Source organism: Sminthopsis crassicaudata, chromosome 1 (assembly GCF_048593235.1).
Source record: "Sminthopsis crassicaudata isolate SCR6 chromosome 1, ASM4859323v1, whole genome shotgun sequence".
NCBI lineage: Eukaryota > Metazoa > Chordata > Mammalia > Dasyuromorphia > Dasyuridae > Sminthopsis > Sminthopsis crassicaudata.
The window spans coordinates 435,063,246-435,087,211 of record NC_133617.1 but is presented as its reverse complement, the minus strand read 5'-3'; the positions used below and the strand labels follow the sequence as shown (position 1 = coordinate 435,087,211).

At 35.5% G+C, this 23,966-nt stretch overlaps 1 protein-coding gene across 1 annotated transcript in view; it reads left to right on the top strand.

Moving 5' to 3' along the window:
• The window catches only part of SHISA9 (shisa family member 9), a 450,272-nt gene that overhangs the window by 192,866 nt on the left and 233,440 nt on the right, over positions 1–23,966 (top strand).

Genomic DNA, 23,966 nt, shown 5'->3' with positions numbered 1-23,966 from the left:
TCTCAGTACATCCAAAGCATTGTACTTTTCTTTTGAATTCCTAGCATCATGGTTCTTTTCATCTGGCTTCTAAATGTCTGAACCTTGTTCTCTGAAAGTAAGGGGTGGGACCTTTTCCATTGTTCACTAGTGACAAACTTAATCTGTCTTCAAGTTGAAAAGAGAAAAGAGTACTAGCCCAGAGGTAGTGAAATCATTGCAAACAGAGCCTGCAAATTAACCAAAAAGGCCTTGAAAACTCCTGGAGAAATGGAAGGGTAGAATTTCCAAGGGGTATTTTTAAGGAACTACTGAGCCAAGAATATGGCTCGGAACAGCTATTTGATAGTAAATATAGCGATGGACAGATTTTGTGAATGGAGCAGGCCAGTTTTCTCCCACATCCTGGGCCTTTTTCTGTATTTCTTCCCTTTCCTCTCTTTTGATATCTTACTCTTTAAGATTTTCTGAGTCATCAAAAAAGATGACTTAAGAGTATTGGGGGAAGAAGAGGCATATGAAAAGAAGGATTCAGTAAAGTCTTTTTGTGGGGAGATGTTATGAAAAATTTGAAAGCCACTTATATATGATAATATCATTTTAATATGCCATGAAGAACTGTGGCATAAAATAATGTCCCTTTAGGAAAATTGTAATTGCAGCTTGGGGAGAGATTGTTATTCAGAATCATTATGCATTTGTATTAAAAAGGTGGCCCTTTGACTTTTGATAGAAGCTTGGACTCACCTGTGTATTGAAATCAATATTTGAAATAATAGTCATACAATAATAATAGCTGACATTTATATAGTGCTGTTGTAGCGGGCGTAGCCCCTTAAAGATTCCTTGTCTGATCTACCTTTAGGACAAGATATTCCTAGGGGAAAAGATCCGTATCTGAGCCAGTTTGGGCTGTACCCAGCCCCCAGCTGGTTTGGGTTTTCAGCCCCCTTTGATACAAGGTCTGGTCAAACTAGTCTGGGCTTGTACCCAGCCCCCCACTGGATCTGAGCTGGCTTGGATAAAGCCTGCCAAAAATCTGGCCTTCAAGGAATTAACCTGAGCTCCGCTCATTGCTTCTTCAAGCAGATAAAAACAGCAAAGCTAGAACCATCTTTGATCAGAAATTTGAAAGATGCCAGCCAGAGATTCTCTGTCCCCACTGCTTTTGGTGTATTTCTTCCTCTATCTAATGCCTTTTACTAACCAGACCTTAACCTTGCTTCCAAACTTGGCAATAAACATCTTTTTACCCATCTAGGTTTTCGGCCTGTAAATTCATTTACCGGAGACTCTCGCCGCCACTAGACCTGATTTGACTTTGTATCCTTGTGCTGAATGCTAAGGGGATTGCAGGGGAGCTCTATGTGACTCCCTGTACCCTGAATCCTGCCACTAGACCTTAATTAATTGGGGTCCCATTTACCCCATCATTTTGAGGTTTCCTATTACCTCATCACTGTAAGATTTGCAAAGTGCTTTACATAAATCATTTCATTTGATCCTCACAACAATCCTGTGAGTTAAGTGCTATTATCATCCCAGTTTTATAGATGAGAAAACTAAGGCCAAGAGTAATTAAATGATTTGTTTGAGTCTTGGTACCAAGAGTATGTGTTTAATTCTGTTCCAGGCTCTGTGAAGGATATAGAAGAAACATAATTTTTAAATTTTTTGGCCTATAGGAGCTCACTCTGCTTGGGGTGACAAAGCTAATATGCCATTATTAGTTCACATTTACATATAAGGTCAAGACATGAAGGACTGGAATGTTTCAGTACCATGATCCAAGGGAGACAGAGGTCACTCTGGGCTAGACTGGGCTTGAAAAGTTGCATTGAGGAAGTAGACCTAAATTGGACCTTAAAAGCTGATTAAGATTTCAGCAGACAGAGAAAGAGAAGAAAAGGATGCACTCCAGATTCTGGATATTCCTGACACAGTGATGCTTGCAGCAATATATACTTTGGTTTCACAAGAACATTAAGTTAAAACCAAATGCAGAGTTAAGGGCTATGATCAGAAATTAATGGATAATCTCCATGCTTCTTGTATCAAATTTAGAAATATATCATTAGAACTTTGCCTCAGGGTAGCAAAAGAAAAAGTCACCAGTATTACAAATAGTCCTTTAATTGTACTGAAACAAGAACAGTATATAATACATAAGTTTTACTTTGTTTTGACCAGATGTAATTTCATCAGTATAGTGAGGAATTTCTTTGAAACTATAAGAAACCTTAAAGGTGTTTAGCCCTAACTTTTCTTTTACAGGTAAGGAAACAGAGAGTGAGAACAGTGAAATGACTTATCCAAGATCACACAGATGGTGGGTTGTAAATGACAGAGCTGGAATTTGAACCCATTTCTTCTGCCTTCAAAGCCAATGTTTCTTCCTTGGTACCATATTTCTTCTTAACAAAGTAGATGGAAAATTGTTTTTATTTATAATTGGGGAAAAATAAAATATTAAACTTTAAAAAATCCCAAAAATAAAAATAAAGAAGATTGACAATTTCTTGGCCACTTTTAGTCTAATAATTACTTAGCAGGAACAATTAAACTAGAAATTTACCAGGTGATGAGCTTCTTAAGCAAGGTCTTGTGTTCTCCTTGCCCAAGTCTATCTCTATAGCGGTGACTTCTCAAGCTTGTCTTTGATGTGTTGTATTAGGGTTCCTTGTCTGTTTATTCCATATCTGACCAGTTATCTCAAAATCCCTTTCATCCGGCCTACCACACACTAAGTAATGATGTCTGTCTCATTACAGTATTCTATTTAGAATGGCCAAGAGAAGCAATTAGATGGAATTCCATGAAGTTGCTATTTTGGGGATGTCTGAACTGCATTGTGGGTCTGGGGAAGGAAGATTTGGTTTCATTACCACCAGATCCCTTTGGGAGGATCTGGAGTCCTCAGTCCCAGTCCTCAGAACTGAGAGAGGAAGAAGATACCACATTTGACCTCTTGGGTAATTAGGATCTTTGTCTAGAATCAGGAGCTCAGCATATTTCACCTTTGTATTCATTTTGCTGTAGCCAGCCTGACATCTTTTGAATTTACATTTCTGAGATATACTTGTGGGGAAGGTAGGTGGGGAGGGCAGAAGGATAATTTTTTTGTTTATTTCTAGCTGATGACTTAATGCAGACTTCTTAGGCAATATGCTCACAAAGGAAATTCAGCATTGGGGGCTGGGGCTTTAGAAAACATTTCATCCATGACATAGTAATTGATTTTTTTCTCCTGTTGTTCTCCCTTCTGTTCTCTCTTCTCCCCACCCTTTTTCTTTCCCCTGATAGTATGATGCTTCATTGATTCTCCTTCATGTTTGGGCAGAATTAACTGTTACCCTCATGACTTGTTCTAGTGCTGTTAATCCTCCATCAATGTGTTGCATCCAGTATAATTGGTGTTTAGCACAAAATAATTATTATTCTGTCTGAATTTAGTGTGCATAAAGTAATCTTAATTTAAAAGATGAATTGCTAATTCAACCTTTAGACTTACCATTCTTAAGAAAGAAGAGTTGGGGGTAGGTAAGGTGGCTAAAATCCCTAATTACACATTTAAATGGAAATTTCCTTTATTCAGTCAGAGGAAAACCTCATTATTTCTAATTGAGAACTGAAGTTATGGGGATCACAGGGCCTAATGCTCAGTGTGGGGTAAGAATGGCCATTTGAAAATTGAGGCGGTAGCTTTTCCTCTAGTTCAGATGACATTGTCATGACACAATTAGCATTTTAGGAACTGAATAGAGATCTTGAAGACTTTAGAAAGGGAGAGCAAAGTTTGCTTAGGCCTAAAGCAGATAGTGGGTCTATTGGTGATGGTAATTTGGAGAAGAAACAGAAGGATATAGTAGGTAGGGCCTTTGCCACTGGAAACACTATTGAGCTTGGGGAGTCATTTCTCTGAAGACTTAGAAGTCTTAGATTTTCAGAATCAGCAAATGGGCAGTTGGTTCTTTTTGTTTTTCAGAGGAGCCTCTAAAGTGCTGAAATTAGTAAAATAATAGCTAGCATTTGTATAATGTCCTTTTTGTTCTTTGATGCAGTTGGGGTTAAATGATTTGCCCAGGGACCCACAGCTAGTAAGGCTAGATTTGATCCACAGACTTGATTTGAACTTGGTTCCTCCTGATTTCAGGACCAGTGCTCTATCTACTGTACCATCTAACTATCCCCATCTAGCCTCTTTCCTCTAAAGGAAAGTATGGGAGAGGAGAGGTATTAGACAATACCAAACTGAAGATTTACAAAGCCGTTGTGCTGACCTCTTTGTTGTATGCTTGTGAAACCTGGACAGTATACCAGTACCATGCCAAGAAACTGAATCACTTCCATTTGAATTGTCTTAGGAAGACTGTGAAGATCACCCAACCGGATAAGATACCAGATACTGAGGTTTTTCTCAAACTAAATGACCAAACATTCTAACTCTACTACAGAGAGCACAACTCCATTGGGCTGGATACATTATTCTAATGCCAAATGTACACTTGCCAAAAAAAAAAAAATTATGGAAAACTCACAAAGGGCAAGTGCTCACAAGATGGTGAGAAAAAGTGATAAAAACACTCTTAATATATTTCACAAGAACTTTTGAATCAATTGTATGACATGGGAGACACTGCACAAGACGTGCCCTCATCAGAGATGGTGTTGTGCTCTGTGAGCAAAGTAGAATTAAATTAGCCCCAAAGAAACATGAAATGCACAAATTAGGGAAGCTACCCCAAGTATTCATATGGCAGAGCATTCCAAGCTCATATTGGTCTTATAAGCCACAATTAGTCACACTGTAACTCAACTGAACAGGACTGACCCAGTCATTGTGTGCTCACTACCTTTTGTCCCTCCTCCCACCTTTTTTATTTTTATTCAGGTGAAATCAGATTAAAATGAATGTCAGAGGTAGCATTGAAGGGAAAATAAATGTTGCATAAGATCAACATTCATTCTAGAGTAAAGGATGGTCTAGATGAGAGAGGGACTATCCCAATGCTTTACCACAGTAATGGGGGTATGTGTGGATATACAATCAGCTAATAATATACTGAACTCTATGAGTGAAGCAGAATTGCCGCAGCTCAAAAGGAAAGGTGTATATAATATCAGAGATATCTCCACTCTAAATGTTTGTGCAGACTATTTGTGCCTTACCTTTGGTCAAGCCTTCTGAGCTTAGAATGATTTGACTGGCCACATTTGGACACTATTCTTTGACTTCAATATAGTCATGTCAGTTTGGCAACCAATGAACTTGGGTGGAACTGTGAATCATTTGACAATTCTGGTCAATAAAAGAAACCAAGGTAATCTTGATTGAAGCATATTGGAATTATGTGAAAAAAATTGACTCAAATGTTCATGTCCATTGACCCAGAGATCCAAATTCAGGGTATGTGTGTATGTAGGTATGTATGTATACATATATAGTGACATATAAATATATATACACAATATGTATTACATATGTGTTACTAGCAACAATATGTTCACTGTGATATTTTTTATATAGCAAATTAAAAAGAGGAAGCTGGGTTTTGTAGTTGATAGGGTGTTGGAGCCCAGAAGACCTGAGTTCAAATCTTGCTTCAAACATTTACTAGAAGCAAATCATTTACCTTCTCTGAACCCCTGTCTCCTCATCTGTAAAAAGGGAGAAATAATAACATTTACCCAAAAAGTTTGTTATGAAAATCAATGACACAACATATATAAAGCACTTTGCCAATCTTAAAGTAACATATTTGCTATTATTATTATTATTATTATTATTTATTTATTTTTAAAAAGCTTACTTATTTATTGAAGAATGACTAAATAAGTTGTGTCCATAAATGTAATGTCATAATATTATGTCATAAAATGATTAATGCATGGAATTTAGAGTGATTTGGAAATTTATGTAAATGGATAAAATAGAATGGGGTGGAGGGGGAAGAGAATATATCCAGAGACTATACCAATGTAAATGAAAAGAACAATAAAATAAATGTAAATATTAGGTAATCATGATATTGAATAACCTTACTTCCCTCCTGAGAAGAGAAAATAAAATGAGCCTTCCACTATTAGAGAGAGGGGAATTGTGATTGTGGAATGCTACAGTTTGATATACTGAAAACAGAGGTTGTTTTTACTGAATTAAAAAAAAAAACCAACAGCAATTTTATTAGAAACTCCTTCCTTCCTCCCTCTCTCTCTCTCTCACTCTTCTTCCTTCCTTGCTTCCTTGCTTCCTTCCTTGCTTCCTTCCTTCCTTCCTTCCTTCCTTCCTTCCTTCCTTCCTTCCTTCCTTCCTTCCTTCCTTCCTTCCTTCCTTCCTTCCTTCCTTCCTTCCTTCCTTCCTTCCTTCCTTCCTTCCTTCCTTCCTTCCTTCCTTCCTTCCTTCTTCCCTGAATTGAGGATGAGAGTAAATTAACTGCAAATGAAACTATATAGCTGTCAAAGGAGCCTACAACAAAACTCAGGGTACAGGGTGATCATTCCAATTTGTAATACCCCCAAATAGTTTTAGATTCTCAATGGGGTGCTGAGAGGGGTGTTTTCAACAGGATTTAAGTCAATACATATTTCAACATTTTCCTGGAGAAAATCTGATAAGTATTTGAGCCTGAAAGACACAAGGACTGAATTCTAAAAAAGAAGTTGAAGGAGGGACCAAAGGATGACAAATGCTCTTGTTATTTAAAGGCAATGTCGTTGTTAAAAGTACATCTTAATAATGACCCTGTGGGCTTATTGCAAAGGAAAAATAAACTTGACAGGTCCTGGCTCATTGTCAAAACACATGAAACAGTATGAAAATAGGCCCTGGCAGTCTATCTACCCCTAGACTGTGTACCTATTTATCCCAGTTCAGCTTCTTGTTTCATTGTGTTCCCTGAAATATCAGGCAACAAAGCAAAGAAACTCTGTTAATTAGGTTCTGGCCCAGATAGGTTTTTGGCTCTCCCAAAGGCCAGAAAGGTTGGAACCACCTCCCTATAAATATAATATCATGCATGTAGAAGAGAAGAGGACATCAACTACTAACTGTTCTGGCTTTTGATCATTGTGGTAATGGGAGATGTAGGCAAACAAACTCCCGACTTTTAAGTCCTTTTTAAAGTGACTTTTTAAAGTGACTTACAGTATGATGAGCCAAGTTAGAGCTATTTAGTCTCTAAAATAGGCTATTGAAGTCAATATCATTTTTAATCTCCTGGATGACTACTGGGACATCATTTAAAAGTTCCCATCTAGCTTTATTAATCCCTAAAACCTCTCCAGAGTAGCTATCAAGGTGGATAGGATTAATTGACAAAAATAAATAATGGCTGAAGAGAGAAATGAGAACAAAATATCTAGGGGAAGCAGTGACCTCTGAACCTGCCTATAGATATCTCCTTGTATTTGAAGATTTTCTCCATAGAACAACAGAAAGCTCTTGAGTTTTACAAACCATAAAATTAGTGTAGTATGATGTCCTAGCCATTTTGGGGGGAGAAGCCAGGAAGAAGGGCTTGTCTGATAAGAGAGAGAATGTATTTAATGATTCCCTACACTTATAAGTAAATTAGTGCTTAATACTTTTCAAGAAATGCATACCTGCATGCATGTGTATATGTGTATAAATATAAAATGTTGAATTTTAACTCATCATTTTCCTTTTTCTGGAGAAGAGCATTTTTAGGAATGAAAAGCTCAATCAACAAGGATTCATTAAGTGCTTCCTATGTGCCAGGCACTGTATTATTCACTGAGAATATAAGGAAAGGCATCAATGCTCCCTAACTACCAGAGACTCATATTCAAAGGGATAACTTGTTTTCTAATTGTTTAGTCCTGTTCAACTCTACATAAACTCCATGGACAATTTGTCTCTGGGATTTTCTTGGCAAAGATAGCAGTGGTTTGCCATTTCCTTCTCTAGTTGTGTCCCCATTTTACAGATAAGGAGCTGATGCAGATAGGGGTTAAATGACTTGTCCTGGATTATACAGACAGTAAATTCACACACACACACACACACACACACACACACACACACACACACATTTTTTCTGCTTAGTCTTATTCTTATTCTTAGATAGAATATTGAATAATGGGTGGAAATTGTAGGAAAGCAGAGTTTTCACTCAAATGTAAGGAAAAACTTCCTAAAAATTAGATTAATTTCTTAAGTAGAATGGATTGCCTTTGGATTTAATAGAGATTACTCCTCTCTTAGGGATTTGAAGCAGTTTGTTGATTTCTTGCTAAATATTTCATTCAGGAGATCTTTGTTTAGGTTCTGGTTGGACTCTATGATCCCATATGGGATATGCCTATAAGTTCAATCTTCAGGAATGGCAGTTTTCTTACTTCATCCATGGCTGTTTTTTGGGCTGGATTTCTTGGTATACATTACAGATATCGTCTCATCAGTCCCAAGCAGCAGAGAGGAAGGTCACTGCTTACCCTTCAGGAGAATTTATAGTAATAAACAGATACAAATTTACTCCCTAAATATCTCTATATAGTGTCAGATATTATTTATATCCAGGACTTTTAATTATTCAACAGGAAGGATTAAATCTAAAACAACCTGGGCATTAAAAGGGCATCCTATACATGAAATGGTTCTGGAGATTTTTCAGTTATTGAAGGTTTTTGAAGCAGTATTTTGGGGCTTAATTCTGGAGCTTGGCTTTGCCAGACAGAGGACACTGGCCTTTAATCTCATCCATTCCTTCAGGACAAGTATGGTAGCCCTTCTAGTTTTGTTTTTGGTGAACAACAGAATGAAGAATTCAGACTCCTGAATTTCCTGGCTCTCTCTGTAAAGGCTGAGGCAAGCTCTCTGTCATGCTTCCAGCTCTCTCTACAATGCCTCATCAGGTCCTGCATAACAATGTGTACCATGTACATCATAAAAATAAAAATACCCTGAAGAGGCAGTTGTTAGCTGGGGATTTTTCATCTGAAAGCTCTTTCTTCCCCCTTGGCCAATTAGGGTATAACAAAGAAGCCATTTCAATTTTCAATTGTGCCCAGGTAAACTTATAATATTTACAGGGCTGGGTAATTGAGTGGCTTGATGAACCTCCCAAGTTTGTAAATGAACCAATTAAGTTGCTTGATTTCTCCCTAAGCCCTTCTTTTCATTTGGTTTCCCTCTGGGTTATTGAACTTTAGGTCTTAGTGGATGGCATTCTCAAAATGAGTGTCCTGTGTGACATTAAAACTGGAGGATCTATCTTAAATTGCATTAACAGACACATGGCATGCATAAAGAAAGTGATAGTGAAGGCCAGATCTGAAACGTCTTGGTCAGTTTGAGGACTCACATTTCAGGAAGCATGCTGACAAATTAGAGCAAAGGTAGAAGATAGCAACTAGAATTATAAAGAGACTTAAGACAATGCTGGAATTGAATGAAAGAAATAGGATGTTTAACTTTGGGAGAAATTATAATTGTTTTCAAGTAGTGGAAAGAATACTAAATTTCATATTTCCCGTCATACTTCACCCCTAATCTTCCTATTCACCTCTTCCACTACTCCCTTCATCCTATTAGGTTAACCTTCTCAGTGTCTCCCACACAAATCTCCATTCCCTTAAGACAATATGAAACTTTCATTTAAAGCAAAAGAATAATGTCTTCAATTGTCTGCTAATCGAAGAGGGTCCTGATCATTCAGCACCTTGGACAGCCACTTCTTGTTGCTTTTCAGAGCAGAATTTCTGGATCATAGCCTGTTTGCTATGGCTTATTCTACTCTTGCAGGTTTAGTGCAGCTAGGGATGGTGGCCACCTAAGATCAAATATTGTTTAGCATGAGAATTGGGACAAAGTTCTCTTTTACAATAAGTCTTGGCTTTGGGTAGGAGACTAATGATTTATCACCCCATAGCTTGATTAATTTATGGAGCTTTGGTTACAGGAAAGGGAAATGATTGTAAGTTGGACTGAATTATATAGTGTGCCCTTTCCCATATAATTTCTTAGATGTCTGTGAGAGTGTGAATGGCAAGTGCAAAGAATTATGGGAAGCAAATCAGGGAATGAGAATTCTGCATAGCTGACAAAAAGACAGGAGGAAAGAATCTATTCTGAGCTAATATTCATTTCCAAGAGAGTAAGAAGCATTTAAAAAAGATACATGTTTCAGAGAGACTTTCTCAGCTTCCCCCCCACACAGCATTAGGTCTCTCTCCCTTCCTTAGTTTTTTTTTTTTATTAAAGTTTGTCATATTGGGAGGGCTTGGAAGAAGAAATAAAGAGAAGTTACCAGGGGAAGTCCTAATGGCTCCCAATTAGACTGATCATGGAAACTCTGGAGGTCTGGGTGAATGCCAGAGGGAATGGCTATTTTGATTTGGAAAAGAAAAAATAGAGCAAGAAAATGGAGCAAAACTTATTTAAGCAGCTAGTTTTCTGTTGTGCATAGCAGTTGAATTTGCTGTCAGGAAAAATAATACTCACCCTTCTATGGGGAGCTCACAACAACCAAACTGCTTCTTGCAAAATCAGGCAACAAAATATTTTCTGCAGACATGGCTTTTTAGGGCTTTATGGCAAAGAGAAGGGCTAAATTTTGAGAAATGTTGGATATATCGAAGAGGTAGGACATAAAGAACATTGGAACTCAGTTTCCTGAATGAGAAATACCAGTTCATTTGGAGAGCAACACCCCAACCTCTCCTTGTGATTAATTGATATTTGATACTTATGGACTCCCTTTCACAAACTTTTCAGTTTAGTAAATTATGGTTCATGATATCATATTTTCCAAACCACACATATGAAATCTTGTTTTTGCTCTGAACTTTATTTTTCAAGATTTTGCTCTTCTGTATTCTAGGGTTCAAGCTTATTTACATGACACTCTCTACATTGGTAGAGGATGATTTCTCACCTATGTGAGAAGTAGAGTTGTTAGGAACTTGGTTGAAAAGAGATCATGATTTTCTGGTTAAGTGCATTGAGGGAAGATACTTAAGGCTTTCTTGAAGGAGAGACTTTCTCTCATTCTAAGAAGATACAAATGGGTTTGCTTGATCCTGGCTTACACTTTCTTAATGTCTTCCATAACTATTCTAATTCATACTACTTCCTTTTTCTGAATTCCAATGGTATTTATAATCTATAACATGAACTTAATACTGAATTATATGCTGTCTCTTTATAATTCTCACAATTGTTTGGGTTGATACAGCCTTGAATAAGAGGAGAATGCAAGATTTTCTTTGAGACACAAATAAGCTATTTAAAAAAGTAAACCAAATTTTCTTCCTGAAACAAAGGTTTATTTTTTTAAGATCACTATTTTTCCATTGTTGTTGTATGGCTGAAAGTCATAGAAAGTGACAGCCTCCATAAAACTGAAATTTACACTCACCCAAAACTCAATGAAGGGTATATGATGAGTACAAATAGGCCACAATTCCCACAAGACAAGAAAGAGTGAAGGAAAGAATGCTAACAAAGACACTGTGAACAAAAAGAAGGTGGGCTAATCAAGCAGTAAGAGTGAGAAGCAAAAATATTGGAGCTCTGCAACATTGATATTCTTATATTTTCAAAAAATGACAAAGCCCTTGGCACATTGAAGGATCTTCTATGATGAACTTATGGGAAGACCCTACGTAAGTTTCTTAAAACCCTATTTACCTTGGTTTCCCTCATTTGTAAATGTATCAGAGAAGGAAATGGCAAAACAACTTTAGTATCTTTTCCAAGGAAATCTCATATGGGGTCACAGAGAGTCAGATGTGACTGGAAACAACTGAACAGAAAGAAATTATCTTTTGTTTCTTTGGCATTCTTCTGGAGTTCTTAATGTAAGGCTAGATAATGCAATAAGACTGTTAAAACACATCAATTTTGGATGATACAATACAAGTTAGCCCTGGGGAAAGAGCACTAAATCCTAGTTTCATATCTGTTAGCTCTTGCTTATGTTACCTCAGATAAACCATACCTCCATTCATGTGCTCTGGTTTTTTCATTTTCTAATTTAATTGAATAGATATGTTAGCATGGCAACAGTAGGTTATATATTCAAGGAAAGGATCTGGGACCAGAAGACCTAAATGTTAATGAGGCTGGCTGATTTTCTCCACCAATTATCTGAACATCTTCATCCTTTCACCAATTATCTATTAATGATACCCCAGCATTCTAAATCTATTAAGAGCCAGTACTCTTTTCCCCTAGGAATTGCCAGCAGTGGCCAGAAGAGCACCTGGTGAGCTGAATTGCACTGAATAAATCTACACAATTTTGCTCAGGAGATAGAGAAAGGTAATTGATGAGTACCACCAAGAACATTCACGACAGGGCCAATTTATATCTCACTACAAAATACAAATCTATTTTTAAAAAATATCTCTTATTTAATGAGACTCCCATTCTTAACAATAATTCTAAAAATATAAGGTACACAGATATTTCTTTTTTTATTTTATTTTTCTCAATTCAGTATAAACTTTTTAAAGGCTATATATGTATATTCATTTTTTTACATGTTTTCATATGAATCATGTTGGGAGAGAAAAATCAGAACAAAAGAGAAAAATCATGAAAAACAAGAAGAAAAAGGTGAAAATAGCGTATGTTGTTTCTTCTTCAGTCTCCATAGGTCTCTTTCTGGATACAAATGGCATTTTCCATCCAAAGTTTATTGGAATGGCCTTGGATCACTGAATTGCTGAGAAGAGCTAAGTTTATTATAGTTGATTATCACACAATCTTGTGGTACAATGTTTTCATGGTTCTGTTTGCTTTTCAGCATCAGTTCATGTAAATCTTTCCATGTCCATATAAATATTATTTTTAAATTTTGATTTGCAAATTCTCTACTTTTCCCTATCCCTTGAGAAGGAAAACACATGTAAAGTCATGCAAAACAAATTTTCACATTATACATGTTGCAAAAGAAAATAGTAGACTCCCCCCCCAAAAAAAAATAAAAAAAAAGTATACTTCAATCTGCATGTAGATGCTATCAATCTTTCTTTAGAGATGTATAGCATATTCTACCATGAGACCTTTGAAGTTATCTTGGATCCTTGGATTCCTGAAAATAGCTAAGTCATTCACAGTTGATCATTGAACAATATTGATATTATGTGTACAATGATCTTCTGGTTTTGTTTACTTCACTTTGCATCAGTTCCTTTAAGATTTTCCTGGTTTTTCTGAAACCATTCTGCTCATTATTTCTTATAGCATTATATCATAATCATACACCACAACTTATTCACTCTATTTATTAGCCAATAAGAAATTGTTTTGATGATTACTGTCTTATAATACAGTTTGAGATGTGGTAATATTAAGCCACCTTCCTTCAATTTTTTCATCAATTCCTTTAATATTTTGTTGTTATTTTTCTAACTCTTTAAAATAACTTTTTGGTAGTTTGGTATGGCACTGACTGAATTAATTTAGTTAGAATTGTTATTTTTATTATGTTAACTTGGCCTACCCATGAACAATTAATATTTCTTTAATTGTTTAGATATAACATCATTTGTATGAATAGTGTTTTGCTATTGTCTTTCTATAGTTCCTGGGTTTGTCTTGCCAAGTAAACTCACAAATATTTCATTTTGTCTATAGTTATTTTAAATGGGATTTCACTTTCTATCTCTCTTTGTTAGTAATATATAGAAATGCAAATGTTTTTATGAATTATTTTATAACTTGCAAATTTACTGAATTTGTTAATCACTTAAGCTAGTTTTTTAGTTGATTCTTTAGCATTTACTAAATATACCATCATGTCATCTGGGAAGTGCTATTGTTTTGATTTTTCATTGCCTACTCTAATTCCTTCAATTTATTTTTCTTCTCTTATTGCTAAAGCTAGTATTTTGAATACAATAATGAATAAAGAAGAGTTTTTATAATAGCTATCCCTGCTTCACTCTTAATCTATTGGTAAAGTAGCTAGCTTATCCTCATTATAGATAATACTTGCTGATGGTTTTAGGTAGATAGTACTCATCATTTTAAGGAATGTTCCATTTATTCTTATGCTTTCTACTGTTTTTTTTTTTCAAAAATAAAAATGAGTTTTCGAAACCTTTTTTTGAATCTATTGATATGATTACATGATTTTTATTATGGATATGCTCATTTATGCTGCTAGTTTTCCTCATATTGAACCAGCACTGTATTCCTGATATAACTTATACCTGCTCATGGTTATTATCTTTGTGATATATTGCTTTAATCTCTTTGCTAATATTTTATTTAAAGTTTTTTGGGGGGAGTGGAGAAAATTGGTCTATAGTTTTCTTTTTCTGTTTTTGCTCTTCCTGATTTAGGTATTAGGATCATATTTGTGTCATAAAAGAAGTTAGGACTCCTTTTTTGGCCTGTCTTTCCAAATAATTTATATAGCAGTACACTTAATATTTAAAAGATTTGGTAGAATTCACTAGTGAATCCATCTGATCCTGAGGATTTTTTCTTAGGGAGCTCATTTATCAGTTACTCAGTATCAATATCAGTTGATAACTTAGGATATGGCCACATTTAGCCAAAGAAGCAGTTTTCTAGTATCTTTGGTGCTGGAAGAAAAGGATATTGGTCAGGCATAGGAAGGGCTCAGTCCTAGGGACAGGCACAGAGGCTGCTGCTTAAATGGGAGACATGGATTCAGAATTAAGAGAGCAAATCCAAGTAGGCAGTGCCCCTAGACAAGACTTAAAACATCTGGATGCTACTGGAAATCAGAGCAAGCAATTTTTAGGAATACACAATATCATAAGACCATAGAATCTCAGGTTCATAGAATCATAGACTGATAGTTGTAAGAAAACCATCTATTCCAAACTCATCATTTTTTAGATTAAGAAACTGAAGTTCAGAAAGATTAAGACACTTATCACAAGTTATTGTACAGAAGACATTGGCCACCAGCAGTAAGCGGAAACCTGCTGTTTGAAGTAGTTACCAATATACAGTTGCTGTTGAAGCCAGAATTAACCCTAACCTGTCTGATTTTATCTCTAGATTCTGAATAGGCATAGTATCTGACTGACGAGATAGATAGAGAGATGGCAGAAAGCAGCAGCTCCTGACAGGCAGACTCTCTTACGCACATTCATTTGAGATCCTGTGTCATGGTCCTATATGAAAGCTAAATGAAGTTTCTTTGGCTGCAGAAATTTTCTGATGATATGGATTATTCCAATGATGGATACATTCCCAGATAGGAAAAAATCATTCTTACCACTATTTCTGATGAGAAGGGGATAGGTACAGTTGGTCTTTTTGTGGATCACAGCCACAGACAAAAGCAGTACTTGGTCTGATATCTGAGGATTGAAATCCCCAAATACATCTAATTCTCATGAGTAAGTCCTTGCCAGACTGAGGAATATATGTAGTGTCCTTGCTTTTCTTGCTATAGGAGATTATATAGAAAGTGTCCACTTCTAGGGTCATCCAGTTTAGGGAGTGGAGGAATAATAACTAACATTTGTATAGTACTTTAAGATTTGAAAGCATTTTATAAAGTATATATACTATATAGACATAGACACATGTGTATGTATATACACACACATATATATCTATTAACATATGTTATGCTCATTTACATTCAGTTTCCTTAGTTCTTTTTCTCCATGCAGATGACATTTTCTGTCCCAAATCTGTTGGGATTGCTTTGGATCACTGAACCACTGAGAATAAAGAAGACTTTCATAGTTGGTTATCTCACATTCTTGTTATAAATGTGTACAAAGTATACCTGGTTCAGCTTGTTTCACTCAGCATCAGTTTACATAAATCTCTCCAAGCCTTTCTAATATCATCTTGTTCATCATTTTTTATAAAACAACATTTTATTACCTTCATATACCACAACTTGTTCAGCTATCTACTCATTGTCCAATTCTTTGCTACCACAAAAAGAGCTGCTACAATCATTTTTGCATGTGTGGGTCCTTTTCTTTCCTTTATGAATTCCTTGGGATACAGACGCAGTAATGATGCTGTTTTTTGTGCAATCTCTTTCTGAAGGTGATCAATGGATTCTTTCTATAAATATCCCCCCTCTGTTTCTAGAATATTGGATCCATTTTTTTAATGTTCTCTTATTGAATGCTATCCAGGCCCTTTTTTTTGGTCATGACCTTCAGGTAGGACAATAAGTTTTAAATTATTTCTTCTGGATCTATTTTCCAGATTGGCTATTTTTTTCAATGAGGTATTTCACATTTTCTTCCATTTTTTTTCATTCTTTTTAGTCAAGAATCTTTGACTGATTCTTGATGTCTCACAGAGCTTGCACTTGCCCCATTCTAGTTTTTAATGTATGATTTTCGTCAGTTAGCTTTTGTATCTCTTTTTCCATTTGGTTAATTCTACTTTTTAAGGAGTTTTTTTTCCCCTTCCTTTTCCAAGCATCTTTTATGAGCACTTCCAAGAAGCCTTTTTGAGCTTGAGATTAAAATATCACTCTGAGATTTCTTGTGTGAACATTGTCCTCATCTGAGTTTGTGTTTTGATCTGCCCTCTCACCATAGTAGCTTTCTATGGTCAAGGTTCTTTTCTGTTTCTTGCTCATTTTCTTTCCTTTTCTTTTGGTATTTCCTCTTTATTCATTCATTCATTCATTCATTTATGTATGTATGTATGTATTTATTCATTCATTCATTCATTCATCCATCCATTTATTTGTTTATTCATTCATTCATTTATTTGTTTGTTTGTTTGTTTGTTTATTTGCTTTTATGGTTGAGTTCTCCTGGGGTGAGGCAGGTATTATCCCAGGTTTCCTCTGCAGCTCTGAGTCTTGGCTTTGAGCACAAGAGTCCCTTGTATTTTCAGGGATAGTTTTGCCTACTCTTTGTAGGAAATATTCTGCTTTCCCAGAGTTTGCCTTCTGAGCTGGAATTGGAAGCTGCCCCACTGATTTGCTCCTCTACTATGCCAAGGCTGTGTGTCTTAGTCGTTGATTTGTTTGATTGAAACCTTCTCGCCATCTTTCCCAAAATCTATCTGAGCTGGACTGAACTATGCCCTCCAGTGAGACTGACTTTTCTTGAAATTTTTTTCAATCTATCTTGAGCTAGAAAGTGGCTTCTTAACATCAGATTCTGTTCAGGGGTTTTGGGTGGTTTTCCAGGGAAACTGGAAGAGCTTGAGCAACTTCCTGACTTTACTCCACCATTTTGGCTCCACTCCTGGAAGCTTCCTATTCTTTTTAAGATTAAATATAAACTCCCTTATTTGGTATTGAAAACGTTTTATAATCTGGTGATTTCATAGTTTTCCCAGTATGGTGGGAGCTGTGCTGGTTTTATGTGGTTGATGAATGGGGCATTGTTGGCTGTTACTGAAGAGAAGTAACCAGACTTCCAGATTTACTTGTTGACAAGAGCAGGGTTGTGTTTGCATATTCCACGGTTTATGCTATTTTTCTTTTCTCCTTCCTTTTCCTTTTGCTTCTGACCTCCCTTTACTTCTCTCTTTTTCTGTAAATAACTTTGATAAGCATGCTAAATGCTGAGTAGTTGTGAATTTTGCAGGTCAACTAGTTTGATTTTTTTAATGGAGGCAGAAGTTTGATGAGAGATACAATCTGGGGAGTAGTAGGGATTAAAAGATCAACAAGTAATTATTAAGAACTTACTATTTGACAGGCACTATGCTAAGTGCTTTACAAATATTTTGCCATTTAATCCTTACAAAAACCCTGGGAGGCAGGTGTTATTATTATTCCTGTTTTACATTAAGAAAACAGGCAGACTGAGTAGTTAAAGGACTAGATTAGGGTCCCATGAAGCCAAATTTGAACTTCAGTTTTCCTTGACAACAGGAACCTTATCCTCTGAATTATCTATCTGGATCCAATGATACATCTTGAGTTCCTATATCCTTCTAATACAGTTTTCCTGAGTTCCTAAGTTGGTATATTGAATAATTTTTGCATTTTGTATTTTTTAATTTCAAAGTTTAATCTCTTAACTAGGAAAGTGATTTTTCATTTAGGAATAGTTGGAGTGGTTTTCCAGTGTTTCATTGAATTTTAGTCCTCAAACTTGAATCACCCAGTTGGTCTATAATATCAGTCCTCTTCTTCATTCCTCTACTGTCTAGTAATATTAGCCTGCTCCTCAATCATGATACCCCATAGTGCATTTCCATAGCTTTTTAATGTGTCTCAATCTCTCCATTCCCACAACTGCTTCAACAATTTTGGTTTCCTTCAAAATTCAGTTCAAACAACACCATCTATAAGAGACCTTTCTTAGCACTCTTCCCATATCCCTAGCTCCTAGTTTCTTCTTCTTCTTTCTATTCCATATTTTTTTTATTTTCATTTAAATTTTTAATAGTATTTTATTTTCCCAATTACATGTAAAGATAGTTTGCAACAATTATTTTTGTAAGATTTTGAGTTCCAATTTTTTTCTTTTTCATTTTCTAAGACAGTAAGCAATCTGATATAGGTTATATATGTATAATCATTTCAAACATATTTCCTTATCAGTCATTTGTAAAAGAAAAATCAACAAGAAGGGAACAAAAGAGAACCATTAAAAGGGAAAAACCATAAGGGAAAAAAAGCAAAAAGAAAGAGGTGAAAATAGCAAGCTTTTATCTACATTCAGTCTCCATGCTTCTCTCTGTGATATTTTCCATCTTAAGTCTATTGGAATTGTCTTGCATCATTGCATTGCTGATAAGAGCTAAGTCTATCATAGCTGATCATTACATAATTTTGCTATTACTGTGTACATATTCTACTGGTCCTTCTCACTTCACTCATCATCAGTTCTCTCTATGTATCTTTATGTAGCTATTTATGTAGAGGTTCTCTCTCCTACTTGAATGCAAGTTCTTTGAGGGCAGAGCTATTTTTATTTTTTTCTTTGCATCCTTGATTCCTGGCACAAATAGGTATTTAATATATTTTTTACTCTTTAATCCTCCCAGGGTAATTATATATTTTTTATATAATAAGTACTTTTGGACACATATTAACCCTATCAAAATAGGGACCAGGTAGGACCTGGCATAGTGCTCATCACTGTACTTTACCCAGAAGAAACTCACCAAGACTTAACAGTAGTATAGTGCCAGATACTGACTCAGAGAATTTTATTTAAATCCAAGGCTCCATCTAAGTAACTATGTGGCCTCAGGAAAGTAGTTTCTCTCTATGTCTCAGTTTGCTCATATAAAAAAGAGATGGTTTTTGAAGTCCTTTCCATCTATAAATGTAATATGACTTTTCACAATGGTCTTTTATCATCCCAGGGTATCTCTTGTTATTATAAGAGCATTCTCAAAGCAAGCATTAATTTTATTTCCTTCTGAGCTTTAAAAATAGATATCTGTCCTATAGCACTTTGGGGTATGTTGCTTAAATTAAACAAACTTAGGATGAGACAACTTTAAAGCTGTTCAGAGTATTGAAAATAGGTGCCTTGTCTCAACCTTGAATTGTTGTGCAGTAAAGAGGCTTATAGTCAAAGAATGTGGGTTCAAATGCCGACTTGGTCAACTATTACTAAGGTGACACTGGGCAAGATACTTAACCTTTCCTGACTTCACTTGATGTTTAAGTTTCCTTCTATCTCTATATCTGTGATGTGACCTTAATCTGCTGAGGAAGATCCCAGGATTGCATCTTCTTAGGGTTTTGTCACATATTGACCAGATCTAAGATTTTCTCAAGAACTTAGAAACCATTGAATGAAAGAATCTGGATGAAAATTTGAGGTCACTAAATCCAATGCACCATATAGGGTAGAAATCCTCTTTATGGATACAGGTAGCCTGTTAGTACCTCCAATGATGGATTAAAGTTATTCAGTTTTTAAACAGGTTGTTTTGTTAGAAAGACCTTTTAAAATTGTGATACACTCAAAAAAATCCTCAAACCTTTAAAAACAAACAAACAAAAAATCCCCTAATAACTTAATCTATTGCTACTAATTCTGACTTCTGGAATAACACAGCAAAAGACCACTACTGTTCTTTATTACAACTTCTCAAATAGTTTATAGAATCACAAAATTTTAGAGCTATAATAGACATACCTCAAAACCATCTAGTTCAATTTACACAAAATTAATAAACCCTCTACAATATTGTAAATAAGTGACCTGCAGCTTTTATTTGAATACCTTCAGTGAAGGAGCCCAATCTACTTTTGGACAGAACTGAGTATTATAATCATATAATGTGCATATGCAATGCAAGATAGCACAGTAGCTTCCAGAATTATATTTGACCTCTGACATATTTTCAATTGTTTTTTAGTCATAGTTGATACTTTATGACCTCATTTGGGGTTTTCTTGGGAAAAATCCTGGAGTGGTTTGTTATTTCCTTCTCCAGCTCATTTTATAGAATAAACTGGGGTAAATAGGTTAAATGATTTGTTTACAGTCGCACAGCTAGTAAGTGATTGAGTTTGGATTTGAACTCAGGAAGATGAGTCTTCCTAACTCTGGGTCCTACATCCTGTGCACTATGGGGCCACCTAGTGGCCCTCTGACATATTCTGGCTATGTTGATGTCACTTAAGCTCTCATGATCTGAGGAGACTAAGATTTTAAATTGCATCTGAGTTGGTAGAAGGATTTTCCTCATTAGGAATTCCCAACCTCCAGCAAGTTATAGATTTGGACTAAAACAGACAAAAAAAGCTCTTCACATTTATATTGCTTTTTTTTTTTTTTTTTTTTTGTAACCCAATGTTTGCAGAAAACTTTCTTCAATTTTTTTTTTTTTTCTGACACGGATCCTAAACCTAAGTCTATACTCCCCATTCCTCACTCCTAATTCTGTTCTCTGGCATCAAGAACTAATTGACTTTCTAGCACATCCCTTTCACTACTTATGGACAACAACCTTTTTTTTAATAGCTTTTTATATACAAAGCATATGCATGGGTGATTTTTCACCACTGACCCTTGCAAAAACTTCTGTTTCAACTTTTTCCCTTCACTCCTTCTCCTAGATGGCAGGTAATCCCATACCTGTTAAATATGTTAAAGTATATGTTAAATACAATATATGTATAATCATTATACAGTTATCTTGTTACACAAGAAAGATAGGCTTTAGAAAGAAGGTAAAAATAACCTGAGAAGAAAAAACAAAAATGCAAGCCAACAACAGAAAGAGTGGAAATGTTATGTTGTGGTCCACACTCATTTCCCAGTGTTCTTTCTCTGGGTATAGTTGGTTCTGTTCATTATAGATCAATTGGAACTGATTTGGATCCTCTCATTGTTGAAGAGAGAGTGGACAACAATCTTAACCTCTCAATGCTTTACCAGAGCAAACATACTGCGGACACAGTCAATCATGGAATCCTGCTTGGAAGAGACCTTAGAGGTTTTCTATTTCAACCCTCATTTTACAGAAGAGAAAAATGGGGCCCAGAGAAAGCTATTGCCTCAGATCACAAAGGTAGAACAGTATAGAGACAGAATTTGAACCCAGGAGTTCTGATTCTAAGCCTATTCTTTTTCTATTTTACCATGATGTTTCTCACATATGTCATTATGCTCAAACTTCCCAATGATCTAATTCCCCTTTTTGAATACTCCTTTGTTTGTTTCCTCTGGCAAAATATAACTTTCAGGATTGGATGTTATGCTTCCGGTGTGGTCTAGTAAGGTCAAAGTATTTTAGCACTATCAGCTCCCTTGGGTTTGATTCCACTTTTGTCATATGTTAGCCATGTGACCTTGGACAAATCACTTAGCCTCTCAACTTTCTAGGCAGTTAAGGGGGCAAGGAAAGGGAAGGGAATTCACATTTACATAGCTCTTACCATGTATTAGGTACTGTGCTCGCAGTTGTTCACATACAAATATTACCTTATTTTATTTCAGTTCAGCTTAGACTATACATTACAGAGAAGTTGCCAACCTGCACTGGTGGAGGGAGTATCCTCACTGGTAAAAATGAAAGGTACAGTTCCTATCACTATCATTCTCCTCATCCTGAATTCTATATTTAATGTAGTCTAAAATCACATAATTTTGTTTAGGTTTTTGCAGTTTTCCACTGCTTGGAATATGAACCATCATTTGAGAGTAGCATCTTTGAGAGCCACCATGGTTCTCTCTGGAAGGAACACCCGCTCTCATCAGCAAATTGCAAGAGAAAGGGGAGGTTTTAGAACATTTCAACTGTCTGAGTTCATCTGTTCTACCACATGGGCACTGTACAGGGGCAATGAAAACACTGATGATGTTTTTCCAGTGAAAAGGGCTTTTCATCTCAGAGACAAAAAAAAAAAAAAAAAAAAAAAGTCATGCTAAAAAGGTGAATTTCCTTATGAAAAGCATGTGATGTTTACTTCTTTTTTTTCTGGACAACTTGAAGAAACAATCTTTCTAAACACCAACCTTTTCCTGGGATTCATTCTAATCCTTAAAACTCAAATAGCAAAGGCCTGAACCTCCCAATGAGAAATATGAAGGAGAAATGGAAATGATTTCCTGACATTCTAACTTGGAAGTGAGTCCTATCAATCTGTCAATCAATCAAAGAATCCTGATTAAATTTTTTTCTTGATCTTGTGCTGGATCTGGCATAGCAGGTACACAGACCCCATCCCATCCTGGAGGACCTTCTTGTCATATTATAGGTGATGAGACAAATATTGTCACAATTCCCCAAACTAAATGAATGACATATTAATCGTGACCTGAAACATGAAGGTAAAAAAGTCTCTGGCAAGATTTCTTTTCTTCCTCTTGATCCAATGTCAACTCTGATTTGTGTTCTCTCTATTTCCAGATACAGTGTTGGTAATGGGAGCTAAATTGGTGAAGGAAAGTAAGAGAGGGAAAAAAAGAAGAGATCAAGATGTGAAGGTGAAAGAGAATAGGGAATCTATAGAAAGCAATAGTTAAGCAATTTTCACTTAGGCAGGAAATTAGAATTATATTAGGAGCCTCTAAGATAAGCATTTTTATCCTTTTGGTAATATGGTTCCTTTTGGCAGTATGGGAAAACCTATAGACTCTTTTTCAGAATAATGTTTTTAAATAATTAAGGAAATACTAGGTTTCAGTTAGAAATCAATGGATATAATGATGCTTTATCTTCCCTCATCCAAGTTCATGAGTTTAGTGAAATCTATCAATGGACACATTGTTAAGAGCCCCTGATCTAAAACAAGACTTGGAATACTGTCCTATTTCCTACTTCATTAATTAGGTCTTTAACATTAGCATATGGCTCAAGTAATGTTATGATAGCTAATATTTATCTATTGTTTTAATTTTTGCAAAGCAAAACATTTTTTGTATATGTTAATAAAAAGGTATATACATATGTATGTATATGAATATGTGCATTATATCTACCTATATACACACATAAATATTAAGAAAAGGATGGGATGAAGAAATCACAGGATTGTAGATAAAGAATTCAGAGCAACCTTAGAAGTCTTTTTATCCAGCCCCTTTATATTATAGGTGAGTAAATTCAAATCTAGGAAGATTATGTTACTTACCCAAGGTGACCTAAGTAATTTATTAAAGCTCAAAATACTTAGTTTAACCCTCTTGTTTTATAAATGAAGAAACTGAAGTCAAGAGAGAGGAAGAGATATTTTTCCATTAACATAATATATACATATAATCTGTGTGTTTTGGTATAGAAAAGCTAGAGAATCAAAATCAAATGAAATTTTGGTTCAGGTCAAAGAATACATTTATGAGCTAGCTTCATTTTAGGAAAAAGAAAGGTTCTGCCTTGGGTCATAGGATTTAGAACAAAAAGATACCGTATATCTTATATTATTCCACCTTTTCCTTTTATATCCTGAAGTCTAGAGGGATTAAGGGTCTTGCTCATGACCACACAGTGATATATAGCAGAGTTGGAATCTAATGACAAACTTACAGCAAATCCATTGTGCTCTTGATTTTTTTCTCATTAGTATTTTATTGTTCCAAAAATATGCAAAGATAGTTTTCAATATTCATTTTTGTGAACTTTGTGT